Below are 15,168 nucleotides of genomic sequence, written 5' to 3'. Positions count from 1 at the left end.
GGTCGACCTAACTGCTGGTTTTCTGCATTCTTCTTGATCTGCTTGTGTTGAGTCGACCTATAGGTATAATAGATCAACCTGTACTATCATGAGTGATCAATGCTTGCTTTTCTTTGAGTTTTCCGCTTCCGCCTTGTTGATTGAATGTTTATTTGAGTTTGCCATGAATCAAAAACATCTTTGAGTGTAATCTTGTATTCACATGCTCCCCCTTTTTGATGATGGCAAACCATTAGTTGAAGCTTTGGTGGTAAGTGATAAGGACTCAACAAAGCTCCCCCGTACATCCAGCATCTATCTCTCAACAAGGCAATCTCTCAACAAAGCTCCCCTGTACACTCAGCATCTATCTCCCCCTTTGTCAACATCAAAAAGAGATACAACGAAAATAGAAGAGTAACGAGAGAAACATAGATAAAATGCTACCATTCATAAAAAGGTAGCCAGTTATAGCATGAGAGTCAAATGAGCAAGCGCGATATATGTATGAAGTCACTATAAGCATGTTAATTGATAGCATATTATAGTATCAATAATATTTTTGGAAGTGAACAACAATAACGTTACCGCTTTCTCAACTTTAATGGCAGCCTTTAATCAATGTGGAATGACGCCTGGCTAGATGATGAACTACCTTTACGCAAAAAAAAATGTTAGCAAGAGAGAACATATATATATATATATATATATATATATATATATATATATATATATATAAAGTAAAGGAATAATATTAAGAGAGAACAAACGTAATTAGCCCAAATTAGAGATATCGAGTATCCCTAATTCCCTACGAATGTTGAAGTATTGCTCCGTTGCTAGAGGTTTGGTGAAGATGTCAGCTAGTTGCTTCTTGCTTTCTACGTGTTCAAATGTAACGTCTCCTTTCTCTACATGATCTCGTAGAAAGTGATGTCTTATTTCAATATGCTTGGTACGTGAGTGTAAGATAGGATTTTTACTCAAGTTTATGGCACTTGTGTTATCGCACATGATAGGTATGCGATCAAGCTTAATACCAAAGTCAAGAAGTTGTTGCTTGAGCCATAATATTTGTGCACAGCAGCTTCCAGCAGCTACATATTCTGCCTCAGCAGTAGATAATGCAACCGATACTTGTTTCTTGCTATGCCAACTTATCAATGAATTTGAGAATAGATGACACGTTCCACTGGTGCTTTTTCTATCGGATTTGCAGCCAGCAAAATCTGAATCAGAGAATCCTACCAAATGACACTCATTTCCCTTTGGATACCATAGGCCATATGTAGTAGTTCCACATAAGTATCGCAGAATTCTTTTGACAGCTTTCAAGTGAGATTCTTTTGGACAAGATTGATATCTTGCACACATACACACACTAAACATGATGTCTGGTCTTGAGGCAGTAAGATACAATAGTGAACCTATCATACCTCGGTATATTTTCACGTCAACCTCTTTACCTTTCTCATCTTTGTCTAGATTAGTATTTGTTGCCATAGGTGTGTCAATTTCTTTTGCTTCACTCATTCCAAATCTTTTGAGCAGCTCCATACAGTATTTAGTTTGATTCACAAACGTTCCATGACTGAGTTGCTTGATTTGTAGGCCAAGGAAGAAATTTAGCTCACCCATGAGACTCATCTCAAATTCACTCTGCATAAGCTTAGAAAAATCTTTGACAAGTTTTGCATTAGTCGACCCAAATATAATGTCATCTACATAAATTTGGACTAAGAGAATATCTTTATCTTTTCTTTTAATAAAGAGAGTAGTGTCAACTTTACCCCTAGAGTACCCTTGACTAAGGAGAAATTTGCTCAAACGTTCGTACCAAGCCCGAGGGGCTTGTTTAAGACCGTATAGAGCACGTTTCAGCTTATAGACATGAGTTGGATACATGTAATTCTCAAAGCCGGGTGGCTGAGCAACATAGACTTCTTCATTTATATAGCCATTTAGAAAGGCACTTTTAACATCCATTTGGAATAGTTTGAAGTCTTTAGAACAAGCATAAGCAAGTAAGAGACGAATAGCTTCGAGACGTGCTACAGGAGCGTATGTCTCTTCATAATCAATACCTTCCTCTTGATTATAACCTTGGGCAACTAATCTAGCTTTGTTTCTAGCGTACTGTCACCAAAAGGGTATCCCGACTCCTTAAGGTTTACTAAAAATGCTGAGTTGATATTTCATTTTTACAAACATCACGTTGTTACAAATATCATGTTTTTTTACAAATATCGCACTTTTACATCTCCTACTTTAAGGTTTTTTCAAAAACTCAAGACAGACGTATGCATTGCATCTCATGAATTCATTATTAAACATATTTTGCTACATAATTACAAATGTTAGCATCAGAAAGAACTTGCACAGGGTACAACTAATGACTGAAAGTTATCCCGACAGACAAGATTACTCCGAGAAGCAATGTCTCTACGTATACAAGGGGCATGGCACGCTGTGCTCAATCAATCTGGGGCAATCAAGTCAAGATCCCAAGAATCTTTCAAATGCCAAACAATCAGAGGCGTATATCCCAAAGGGGTTCCAAACTATTTCCCGATCAATCTGGGGCAATCAAGTCAAGACTCCGAGAGTCTCTCAAAATGCCAAACAGCCAAAGGCGTGCATCCCAAGTGGGTTTCAAGCTATGTCCCGATCAGTCAGGGGCATCATGCTAAGTACTAGGGGCATGTCGCCCATCGTTCACATCTCATAAAAATCCTCGCGAGGCGAATCTTTCCAAAGTTCCTGCTAACTGGGGCAAATCTATGCAAGTCCAGTTCAACATCTTGATCAATACTTAGTGGCGTGTCCTAAATCAAGTAGTAGTTACTATAATACTGGGGGCAACTTTCACCCATGTCTCCCCACAAAGCCGGGTTCACAAGATCATATCCCCACAGAGTAATCATTAAGAAGATATCTTCAATCGCTCTCGACAAAGACATGGTTCCCCAACAGAGTTTACATCTTCAACACTGTCGCTTTCCTCCAACACGACTTTTCAATATCTTTATCACCAATCAATCAGGGAACATCAAGTCACTGATCATCTCCAAGCAGAAATAATAAATTCCCAGCTGAGCATCTCCAAGACAAGATCAGACAGTACAATTACAAGGACATAAAGATCTACATTCTTAATCAAAGACAACATAAATCATATTCACATATCATATGTCATAAACGTATTCATACATTGCATACATTACCTCATAATGAACTCATACATAACATGCAAAAGCTCTCATTTATTTTGAGGGATTCATTACATAACCCATGCATCATGACATTGCATAAAGATTAACTTTACCTTTTTCAGAATACAGGTACCGACAAATGAACGAAATCCCCAACTTTCCAAGATCTAATTCAGCTACTACGAACGGTACTGGCACGATCAACGCTCGAAGATCTAATTCATTTACCACGAACGGTAATGACACGATCACTTTCAAAGTCTAATTCAGCTACTACGAACAGTACTGACACGACAAAAGATCTAATTCGGTTACTACGAACGGTACTGACACGGTCAACTCTCAGAGATCTAATTCTATCATCACGAACGGTGTAGACACGGTCACTGACCTTCTCAGTCTAATTCAGCTACTACGAACGGTACTGACACGACAGAAGATCTAATTCAGATACTACGAACGGTACTGACACGATCAAATTTCAGAGGTCTAATTCAGTCACTACGAACGGTGCTGACACGACAAGAGAATCTAATTCTATCATCACGAACGATGAAGACACGATTATCTCCTCAGATCTAATTCTATCATCACGAACGATGAAGACACGATCATCTTTCCAAGATCTAATTCAAGTATCACGAACGATACTGACACGATCAATTCCCAAGGATCTAATTCATCTACCACGAACGGTAATGACACGATCAACGCGCAAACCACATCTTCTCAAAATTCAACTACCAGATGGCATCCACAAGCCCATCTCCGACAAAAGTCCCTACTTCAAATAGGGCAAATTTCTTGGTATTCTTATGTTCAATCATCTTCCACCTTCAGATGCCGACTGGCGCGCAAACCACTCTACATCTTCAGGTTTAAGATAATTGAACAGGGGCAGCTGTCATACCCCAAAATTTGCCCATGCTATTGTTCATACACAAAACCAAATCAAAAGACAAAGCTCCAAAACACAGTCTCCCACATTACCTCTATGACAAGTACCAAAGCCTATCTCAAAGTTCTGGTCATTCAAAAGCTCAGAAAGTCAACAGTCGACTGGTTGTCCTAAAAAGTCAACTGTGGTCAAAATAAAGTCAAAACTCCTGATTTTTTGTCAAGATCCTCATATTGAAGTATCATTCACCATTTGATCAAAAATTGATCATGGTTCATTAAGAAAAGATCAGAAAAATTCCCACCAAAGCTCATTTTGAAGGGAATTCATTCCTCTATCCAATGGTCCAAGAATCAAAGCTCACAGGTCAATGGTTTAAGAGATATGGCTTCATACATTATAGGTCTTTTTTAAAAGTCAACAAAAAGACATTTTTTTAAAAGGACATAAAATGAAAATGGAGAATAATTTTGATATGAGACCAAAGACACTAGTTAGAGGACTCTTTAAGGTTTCTAAAAAGTCTTGGAACACTTCCATACCTCAAAAAATGAGAGATATAGGACTTGTCAAAGTTGGACTATTTTGGAGGGAAAAATGTGAAAAATTTGAAGTATTTTTGCAAGTAGGCCCAAGTTATTTTGATTCAAACTTGATCCACAAGTCATCCAAAGCTTAGAAACCAATCCCCACGAATTTATTTGATTCACCTAATTTATTTTGATTTTTTTATTCAATTAATTAAAATCAAATAAATTGAAACAAAATCAAATATTTGATTTAAAAATATATGGGACTCAATTCCAATTTACATTTAATCCATATATTCAGTACAAATTCGTGGCAAGCAAGATTGGTGTGAAAAAGATTGGAATTTGATCAAAATAGAAATATTCATGACTCATATTTTTCAAACATGGCAAACCTAGATTCAACAAGATTCTATTCAATTTTGTTGACCTAATAGCTTAACCTATATATACACAACATAAACAAAGCATTAGAGGAGGATTTTTGCAGCCATAGGACTCTGAAACCGAGCCAAAAAAGTCAAGAAAAATCTCAAGTTTGGATTGGAGATACAAAGCAATTCAACTGGTTCTAAGCATTGATACGCGTTCCTTGGACATCACTAAAGGAATTCTGATCCTCATACGCCAGGAATTCGTTCAGAATCGCTTCTAATCACTCCACGGTTTGCGTTTTCTAAAAACTCTCGATCTCAGTAATTCATGCATCATTCATGTAGTTTAACTGCATATTTGTGTTATATACGATGTTGTGAACGATTCTGGATGTTGAATTGAATTTTGGCGCTGGTATGAAAGAGATGCCATGTTAGGGTTCGTGCCCTTGAGATTGGGGCTTTCTGAATAACGTAAAATCAGGCTTCAAGACAGGTACTATCAAATTCGCGTGGTCGAGACGAATTCATTCATGCTATCGCGCCAAATTTCTATGGCCGTTTGCACCTATTCGCTATTCGCAGGTATGAAAGATGCAGGTTTTTACAACTAACCTGCAAACAGGCGGTGTAAAAGATGTTATGCAGGGTTCGCGTGAAGAAGACGACGAGGTGTCGTCGTCTAATTGGTCCATTTGAATCCCTTTTGGCGCGCGCGTGTTGTGTTTCCAGATGGATCCTACGCGTTATGAAACATGCATTATGGTGCTCCCTCACCATCACGTCCATTCATCTGAACAGCCAGTTGATCCAACGCCCTTGGAGACGCAGGTGCACCCAGAACCACCATAGATGCGCCACACTGGATCAGCAGCTAAGTCTTGCAATTTTTTTTCTTTTTAATTACATAGTTTTTTTTGTTTATTTCATATATTTATATATATGTCCTATTCTTTTCCTTTTTCTTTATTTATAAAAATATAAATATTTTCTACAACCTTTTTCTTGATATATAACAATAATTATTTTATTTTATTTTAATCTTGTTTTTAACATATTAACACATTTAATATTTATTTTTTTTATTATTATTCATTTATTTTATATTATTAAAATTATTTTCTTAACATTATATATTAATTTATTTAGTTTTTTATATATCTTTATAAAAATCATATTTACTATCCATCAAAAATCATAAAAAATGTTTTTGCCTGATTTTATTTTCTCTCTTCGATTTAATTAATTAGGTTGCGAAACCATTAATTAATTAAATCGATTTATCATTATAGTCTACTTGAATTCGAACCAGGATTTATTCTACACTGAGAATTCTTTTGCCATGCCTTTTCAGGGTTATCAGCAGGGTTCTTCCCGACAATGCATCTGATCGAGACCAAAAGCTAAGTCCCGATTCAACTCTCGTTATTTATTTATTTATATTTAATGCAAAATTATTCTCTCCTTTTGTTTATTTTCCCTATTTTATAATTAGGATTTATTTTTTTTTTAATATCAATAAACTGTCTGTACACTCACGCCTTGTTGGTTCTTCTTTCAGTTCTCAATGGTCAGAGTCAATGCTTCAGGCAAACCTTTGCCCAAACCCTGTCAAGGCAAATGCCAAGCTAAGTATTCTTCCCTCATTTACTTTTAACTTTCTTTATTTTTTGTTTTATGGTTAATAGAATTCGCCTTCGAATCTGGTAATGCACTCACCCTCTTTTGTTTGCCATTTTTTCTTTCTTGTCAGGTTTATCAATTGCCAAAGCTACGTCATTGGTAACCCTAAACCTCATTTTATTTTATGCCTTTTATTATTATTACTTATGTCAAACCCTATGAAGGGATCCGCTGGTTACAATTCCCCTCTCCTCCGCTGGTTACAATTTCCCGCCCCCCTTCATTGCTTTATATTATTATGTACTGCGTGGTTAGTAATTTAGGGAGTGCAACTCTGAATCAATTAGAATAACTAAACACAAGATAATATAATCTGAATTGAATCACATGATTGGTGCACACACGCACGCTTTTTGGGTAACCCTCTCTGTTGCCTGTTGCCTGTTGCCTGTTGCCTTTGTGTTTTTGCAGAATAAGCCTCGTCCCTCGAATTCGAGGATACCTCAGCCATGTTGCCTCGATAAAAAGGTCACGACCCTAATGATGCTGCCTTCGATACACAAATGACCTCGACCCTCGGATGTTGCCTACGAAAAAGGCTGAGGTATCTTCTGGCTGCCTACGAAAATGGCTTATTCTGATCCTTGCCTTAGACTACCTGCCCTTCTATGGCATGGGGCAGTCTTATGGCAAAGGATGCTTCGATGACCCTTCAACCTCCAAACGAAAGGCTTCCTGCCCTCTTATGGCAAGGATAGACCCTTTCATTCTGAAAGGCAAAAAGAGACCTATCATCTGAGTTTAAGGTAATTGCCCCTAATTGCCTTGCAATGCTCAAACCTTTTTATTATATTCTTTCTCATAATTTTTCAAAAGGGCAACGCTCATTTACGAGCTAAAGTCCCTATCTCTTTCATCTACTTTTTCTAAACAAACGAGCAAGCAAAGCAATTAAGAGCCCATGGAAAACCATGGATGCAAAGGGTGCCTTACACCTTCCCTTTGCATAAATTACCCCCCGAACTTAGATTTCTTTAAAAGGCTTTTTTCTGTTTCTTTTTGCCTTTCTGATTTAGTTTGGATAAAATAAAAGTCGGTGGCGACTCTTGCTTACCGCGACATTCCGATTAATAAAAAGTCAGTTCACCGTATTACAGAACTGGCGACTCTGCTGGGGAATTTTCTTATAAAAGAGGGGTTACCTTAAAAGTTTAGGAACACTTTAAATGTTTTCTATTGCTTGCTGTGTTTGTTTTATTTTTCAGGGGCGTTTTGGGAATTAACTGAAGGACGAATCCTACACCCGGATTCAAGAACACTTAAGATTAGGAGTGGCATAGTCATGGCGACCTCTTTCACATATGTGGGAGATGAGTCAATATGAAGTTCACGCTTGAGTTAGGACTCCATAGCATATGCACACCTTTCTCAAATGAGGGAGGTCTATGTATGTGTCTGTGGGTGCGCCGGAGCTCAAGGACCTTTAGTTACCCTTAACCCATCCTGGCCTTTAGGAACGTAGTGGGGGGACTACTCTTGACAAATGTTAAGAACTAGTCGCTACCCGATGCTACAATTCAGATAGGTTCTTTCTCAAAGTATCATTGCATGATGCGAATGCATCATGTCCGAGGGTGCTTTAGAAGGGCTGACAATTCTGGATAACTTTTAGAACCCGTTGCTGAAATCTCCTTATCCATAGAAATACCTTTGGGAAGGACACCTGATCAGACTCCATGCAAGCCTTAAGCCAAAATTGTGTGACTTGTGTGACTTGCGTGACTTGTGTGACTTGTTTGTGTTTGCTACTAACCTTCGTTTCCTCGCAGGTTTTGTTAAAAGGACTTGTTTGTCCTTACTATCTCACACTATGCCTAATGAACTGCATTCGCATGACATCATGACATCATGACATCATAAGCATAACATGATTTAACTAATCCTTTCAAGGATCTTATGGATTTAGGGCGCACAATTTCAGGTGCTCTTATCAAGGACTGAATTCCTATCTAGGGGCAAGAGGATTTATTTTCCTCTAGTCACATGCCTTCCAATCCAGAGATTCAGTACTTATCAAGGGGCAAGAGGATTTATTTTCCTCTAGCCATGTACCTTCAAATTCAGAAGTATCCCGAATCAGAGGCGATGACCCACTCGATATGGTGAGCTTGATTCTCAAAGAAAGACGTTCAAAGACAAAATTCAGATTTCTTTAGACAAAGACGCGACCAAATCATTTTCTAATGTTGCTAACTAAATACCTAAAGATCCTTGAAAATATTGCATTTGCACTCATAACATCGCATAACAGGTTTCTTACAATAGGTCTCTCATCCTCCCTCGCTGTTTATTTCAGCATCATGGATCTCGAACAATCTGTCAAAAATCTTCAGGCTCAGAATAACCAGTTCCAAAAAATAATTTTTTACCTGGCCAAGGGGCAAGAAGAATTAAAGGCACTTCTGGCCGAGAAGGAGAAGGACCAACAAAGGGAGCAAGGTGTGCAAGATAAATGGAAATCCAAACCTAAGCGGTCATTCACTCCGTTACCCATGCCGCTGTCTCAAGCTCTGCAACAACTGATCAATCAGAACTTGATAACTCTATTGCCTCCATATTCATTTCCTACTAATCCTGCTCCTGGGTATAAGTATCATGCGAGATGTGCTTATCATTCGAATAGTCCTGGTCATGATACAGAGGATTGTGGACCGTTGAAACACAAGATTCAAGACTTAATTGATGAAAAGATCATTGACTTCGACTCACCTGAAGAACCTCACATGACTAAGGCTCTGTACAATCGGAAAGTTCGCAACGGACACAATCAATCTGTGGGGGCATTTCTGATCTCTACACTAGTTCCACAACAAAGACGCCAGTCAGATGTACCTAGGCGTCAATTCACAAAGATCAATATGACTCTGGCCGAAGCATTGCAACAATTGCTGAAGAAAGGGCTAATCACTTTGAAGGACCCTCCGAGGAATCCTAGTACTTCCTCTTCTCGTTATAATCCTAATGCAAGGTGTGCATATCACTCTAATAGTCCTGGACATGACACCAATAACTGTTGGACACTGAAGAATAAGATCCAAGACATGATCGATACCGGCGAAGTTGAGTTCAATCTTCCTAAGACTCCTGTGGTGATCACCGTTTCCTCGCCTAGTCATGACAAAACTGATTGATGTCAGAGTGGATGAACTTTAGATCATTAGATTTACTTTCATGCGCAATTTCTATTCTGTTTGTTTAAACATTCAAATTATGATAGACATTATCTGTTTTAATAATCATCATCAGTGCATTGCATATGTTTGTCTTGAATAAATTATTTCGTTATCACTCTTTTTAAATTATGTCTTTACTCTGCATATGTCTTGTGATACTCAACTCCTTCTAAGCTGTAAACCTTTCAAGGGAGGATGACGAAGATGATACCGCAACCTCACACAGTATGCTTTTGAACAGACTATGCTGACGATGTACAGGCATTGTTTCAATTCCTAAACAGTGGAGATATAAGGATGTTAATCCCTCGTCAACCCCTTTGAGCCTAAGAAGTAGAAGTTTCTTTCTTGTACTAATTAAAACCCTTGATCATAACCTGGGGCAGGGTAGTTCTCAGTTAATTTGGCGGTGCATTTTATTTTAAGAGAATCATTCAGTACACCTTTCAACAAAGGTTTTAATCACAAGCGTTCATCCGCACACATACAAGAAGTATTGGAGATGTCAATCAAAAGCCAATAATGGCTCATCAATCATTAAGCAAGGCAGTCAATATCTTTAAAAAAAAAAACGAAGGAATGGAAAACATATATACAAAGAAAAGCCTGCTAAGTCAAAAATCAAAGACTTAGGCAAAAGTCAAGGCATCCCGCTGACTGTAAGCTCAAAATAGACAGTTCAGGCAAAAGTTAGGGATATCAAAAAGATGAAAAGAGAAGTCAATAAATTCCTGAACAACACAATGTTGTGACTACCAAAGGAAGAAATGACTGTCATCTCAAAAGTTCTCTTTGCTTATGAACCATCATCATTATCGAAGGTGCAAATCCAAAAGTCTCTTGAAACCTGAATGCATAAGTTGAATTAACTGAGCTTAGGACGGAAGATCATCACGAAGAAGGGATGGGTATGAATAAATTTTTGAGCCATTATCCTTTGTTTCTTAAACCGTGAACCAAGCCACGTTACAACCCTTGAAAGTCCTAATTGAAGCATGGTTAGTTCGAAAGCGTACTGTCACCAAAAGGGTATCCCGACTCCTTAAGGTTTACTAAAAATGCTGAGTTGATATTTCATTTTTACAAACATCACGTTGTTACAAATATCATGTTTTTTTACAAATATCGCACTTTTACATCTCCTACTTTAAGGTTTTTTCAAAAACTCAAGACAGACGTATGCATTGCATCTCATGAATTCATTATTAAACATATTTTGCTACATAATTACAAATGTTAGCATCAGAAAGAACTTGCACAGGGTACAACTAATGACTGAAAGTTATCCCGACAGACAAGATTACTCCGAGAAGCAATGTCTCTACGTATACAAGGGGCATGGCACGCTGTGCTCAATCAATCTGGGGCAATCAAGTCAAGATCCCAAGAATCTTTCAAATGCCAAACAATCAGAGGCGTATATCCCAAAGGGGTTCCAAACTATTTCCCGATCAATCTGGGGCAATCAAGTCAAGACTCCGAGAGTCTCTCAAAATGCCAAACAGCCAAAGGCGTGCATCCCAAGTGGGTTTCAAGCTATGTCCCGATCAGTCAGGGGCATCATGCTAAGTACTAGGGGCATGTCGCCCATCGTTCACATCTCATAAAAATCCTCGCGAGGCGAATCTTTCCAAAGTTCCTGCTAACTGGGGCAAATCTATGCAAGTCCAGTTCAACATCTTGATCAATACTTAGTGGCGTGTCCTAAATCAAGTAGTAGTTACTATAATACTGGGGGCAACTTTCACCCATGTCTCCCCACAAAGCCGGGTTCACAAGATCATATCCCCACAGAGTAATCATTAAGAAGATATCTTCAATCGCTCTCGACAAAGACATGGTTCCCCAACAGAGTTTACATCTTCAACACTGTCGCTTTCCTCCAACACGACTTATCAATATCTTTATCACCAATCAATCAGGGAACATCAAGTCACTGATCATCTCCAAGCAGAAATAATAAATTCCCAGCTGAGCATCTCCAAGACAAGATCAGACAGTACAATTACAAGGACATAAAGATCTACATTCTTAATCAAAGACAACATAAATCATATTCACATATCATATGTCATAAACGTATTCATACATTGCATACATTACCTCATAATGAACTCATACATAACATGCAAAAGCTCTCATTTATTTTGAGGGATTCATTACATAACCCATGCATCATGACATTGCATAAAGATTAACTTTACCTTTTTCAGAATACAGGTACCGACAAATGAACGAAATCCCCAACTTTCCAAGATCTAATTCAGCTACTACGAACGGTACTGACACGATCAACGCTCGAAGATCTAATTCATTTACCACGAACGGTAATGACACGATCACTTTCAAAGTCTAATTCAGCTACTACGAACAGTACTGACACGACAAAAGATCTAATTCGGTTACTACGAACGGTACTGACACGGTCAACTCTCAGAGATCTAATTCTATCATCACGAACGGTGTAGACACGGTCACTGACCTTCTCAGTCTAATTCAGCTACTACGAACGGTACTGACACGACAGAAGATCTAATTCAGATACTACGAACGGTACTGACACGATCAAATTTCAGAGGTCTAATTCAGTCACTACGAACGGTGCTGACACGACAAGAGAATCTAATTCTATCATCACGAACGATGAAGACACGATTATCTCCTCAGATCTAATTCTATCATCACGAACGATGAAGACACGATCATCTTTCCAAGATCTAATTCAAGTATCACGAACGATACTGACACGATCAATTCCCAAGGATCTAATTCATCTACCACGAACGGTAATGACACGATCAACGCGCAAACCACATCTTCTCAAAATTCAACTACCAGATGGCATCCACAAGCCCATCTCCGACAAAAGTCCCTACTTCAAATAGGGCAAATTTCTTGGTATTCTTATGTTCAATCATCTTCCACCTTCAGATGCCGACTGGCGCGCAAACCACTCTACATCTTCAGGTTTAAGATAATTGAACAGGGGCAGCTGTCATACCCCAAAATTTGCCCATGCTATTGTTCATACACAAAACCAAATCAAAAGACAAAGCTCCAAAACACAGTCTCCCACATTACCTCTATGACAAGTACCAAAGCCTATCTCAAAGTTCTGGTCATTCAAAAGCTCAGAAAGTCAACAGTCGACTGGTTGTCCTAAAAAGTCAACTGTGGTCAAAATAAAGTCAAAACTCCTGATTTTTTGTCAAGATCCTCATATTGAAGTATCATTCACCATTTGATCAAAAATTGATCATGGTTCATTAAGAAAAGATTAGAAAAATTCCCACCAAAGCTCATTTTGAAGGGAATTCATTCCTCTATCCAATGGTCCAAGAATCAAAGCTCACAGGTCAATGGTTTAAGAGATATGGCTTCATACATTATAGGTCTTTTTTAAAAGTCAACAAAAAGACATTTTTTTAAAAGGACATAAAATGAAAATGGAGAATAATTTTGATATGAGACCAAAGACACTGGTTAGAGGACTCTTTAAGGTTTCTAAAAAGTCTTGGAACACTTCCATACCTCAAAAAATGAGAGATATAGGACTTGTCAAAGTTGGACTATTTTGGAGGGAAAAATGTGAAAAATTTGAAGTATTTTTGCAAGTAGGCCCAAGTTATTTTGATTCAAACTTGATCCACAAGTCATCCAAAGCTTAGAAACCAATCCCCACGAATTTATTTGATTCACCTAATTTATTTTGATTTTTTTATTCAATTAATTAAAATCAAATAAATTGAAACAAAATCAAATATTTGATTTAAAAATATATGAGACTCAATTCCAATTTACATTTAATCCATATATTCAGTACAAATTCGTGGCAAGCAAGATTGGTGTGAAAAAGATTGGAATTTGATCAAAATAGAAATATTCATGACTCATATTTTTCAAACATGGCAAACCTAGATTCAACAAGATTCTATTCAATTTTGTTGACCTAATAGCTTAACCTATATATACACAACATAAACAAAGCATTAGAGGAGGATTTTTGCAGCCATAGGACTCTGAAACCGAGCCAAAAAAGTCAAGAAAAATCTCAAGTTTGGATTGGAGATACAAAGCAATTCAACTGGTTCTAAGCATTGATACGCGTTCCTTGGACATCACTAAAGGAATTCTGATCCTCATACGCCAGGAATTCGTTCAGAATCGCTTCTAATCACTCCACGGTTTGCGTTTTCTAAAAACTCTCGATCTCAGTAATTCATGCATCATTCATGTAGTTTAACTGCATATTTGTGTTATATACGATGTTGTGAACGATTCTGGATGTTGAATTGAATTTTGGCGCTGGTATGAAAGAGATGCCATGTTAGGGTTCGTGCCCTTGAGATTGGGGCTTTCTGAATAACGTAAAATCAGGCTTCAAGACAGGTACTATCAAATTCGCGTGGTCGAGACGAATTCATTCATGCTATCGCGCCAAATTTCTATGGCCGTTTGCACCTATTCGCTATTCGCAGGTATGAAAGATGCAGGTTTTTACAACTAACCTGCAAACAGGCGGTGTAAAAGATGTTATGCAGGGTTCGCGTGAAGAAGACGACGAGGTGTCGTCGTCTAATTGGTCCATTTGAATCCCTTTTGGCGCGCGCGTGTTGTGTTTCCAGATGGATCCTACGCGTTATGAAACATGCATTATGGTGCTCCCTCACCATCACGTCCATTCATCTGAACAGCCAGTTGATCCAACGCCCTTGGAGACGCAGGTGCACCCAGAACCACCATAGATGCGCCACACTGGATCAGCAGCTAAGTCTTGCAATTTTTTTTCTTTTTAATTACATAGTTTTTTTTGTTTATTTCATATATTTATATATATGTCCTATTCTTTTCCTTTTTCTTTATTTATAAAAATATAAATATTTTCTACAACCTTTTTCTTGATATATAACAATAATTATTTTATTTTATTTTAATCTTGTTTTTAACATATTAACACATTTAATATTTATTTTTTTTTATTATTATTCATTTATTTTATATTATTAAAATTATTTTCTTAACATTATATATTAATTTATTTAGTTTTTTATATATCTTTATAAAAATCATATTTACTATCCATCAAAAATCATAAAAAATGTTTTTGCCTGATTTTATTTTCTCTCTTTGATTTAATTAATTAGGTTGCGAAACCATTAATTAATTAAATCGATTTATCATTATAGTCTACTTGAATTCGAACCAGGATTTATTCTACACTGAGAATTCTTTTGCCATGCCTTTTCAGGGTTATCAGCAGGGTTCTTCCCGACAATGCATCTGATCGAGACCAAAAGCTAAGTCCCGATTCAACTCTCG

This window comes from Vicia villosa, linkage group LG3 (genome assembly GCF_029867415.1).
Source record: "Vicia villosa cultivar HV-30 ecotype Madison, WI linkage group LG3, Vvil1.0, whole genome shotgun sequence".
NCBI lineage: Eukaryota > Viridiplantae > Streptophyta > Magnoliopsida > Fabales > Fabaceae > Vicia > Vicia villosa.
The sequence above is the reverse complement of the archived record's forward strand: the minus strand, read 5'-3'. Positions refer to the sequence as shown.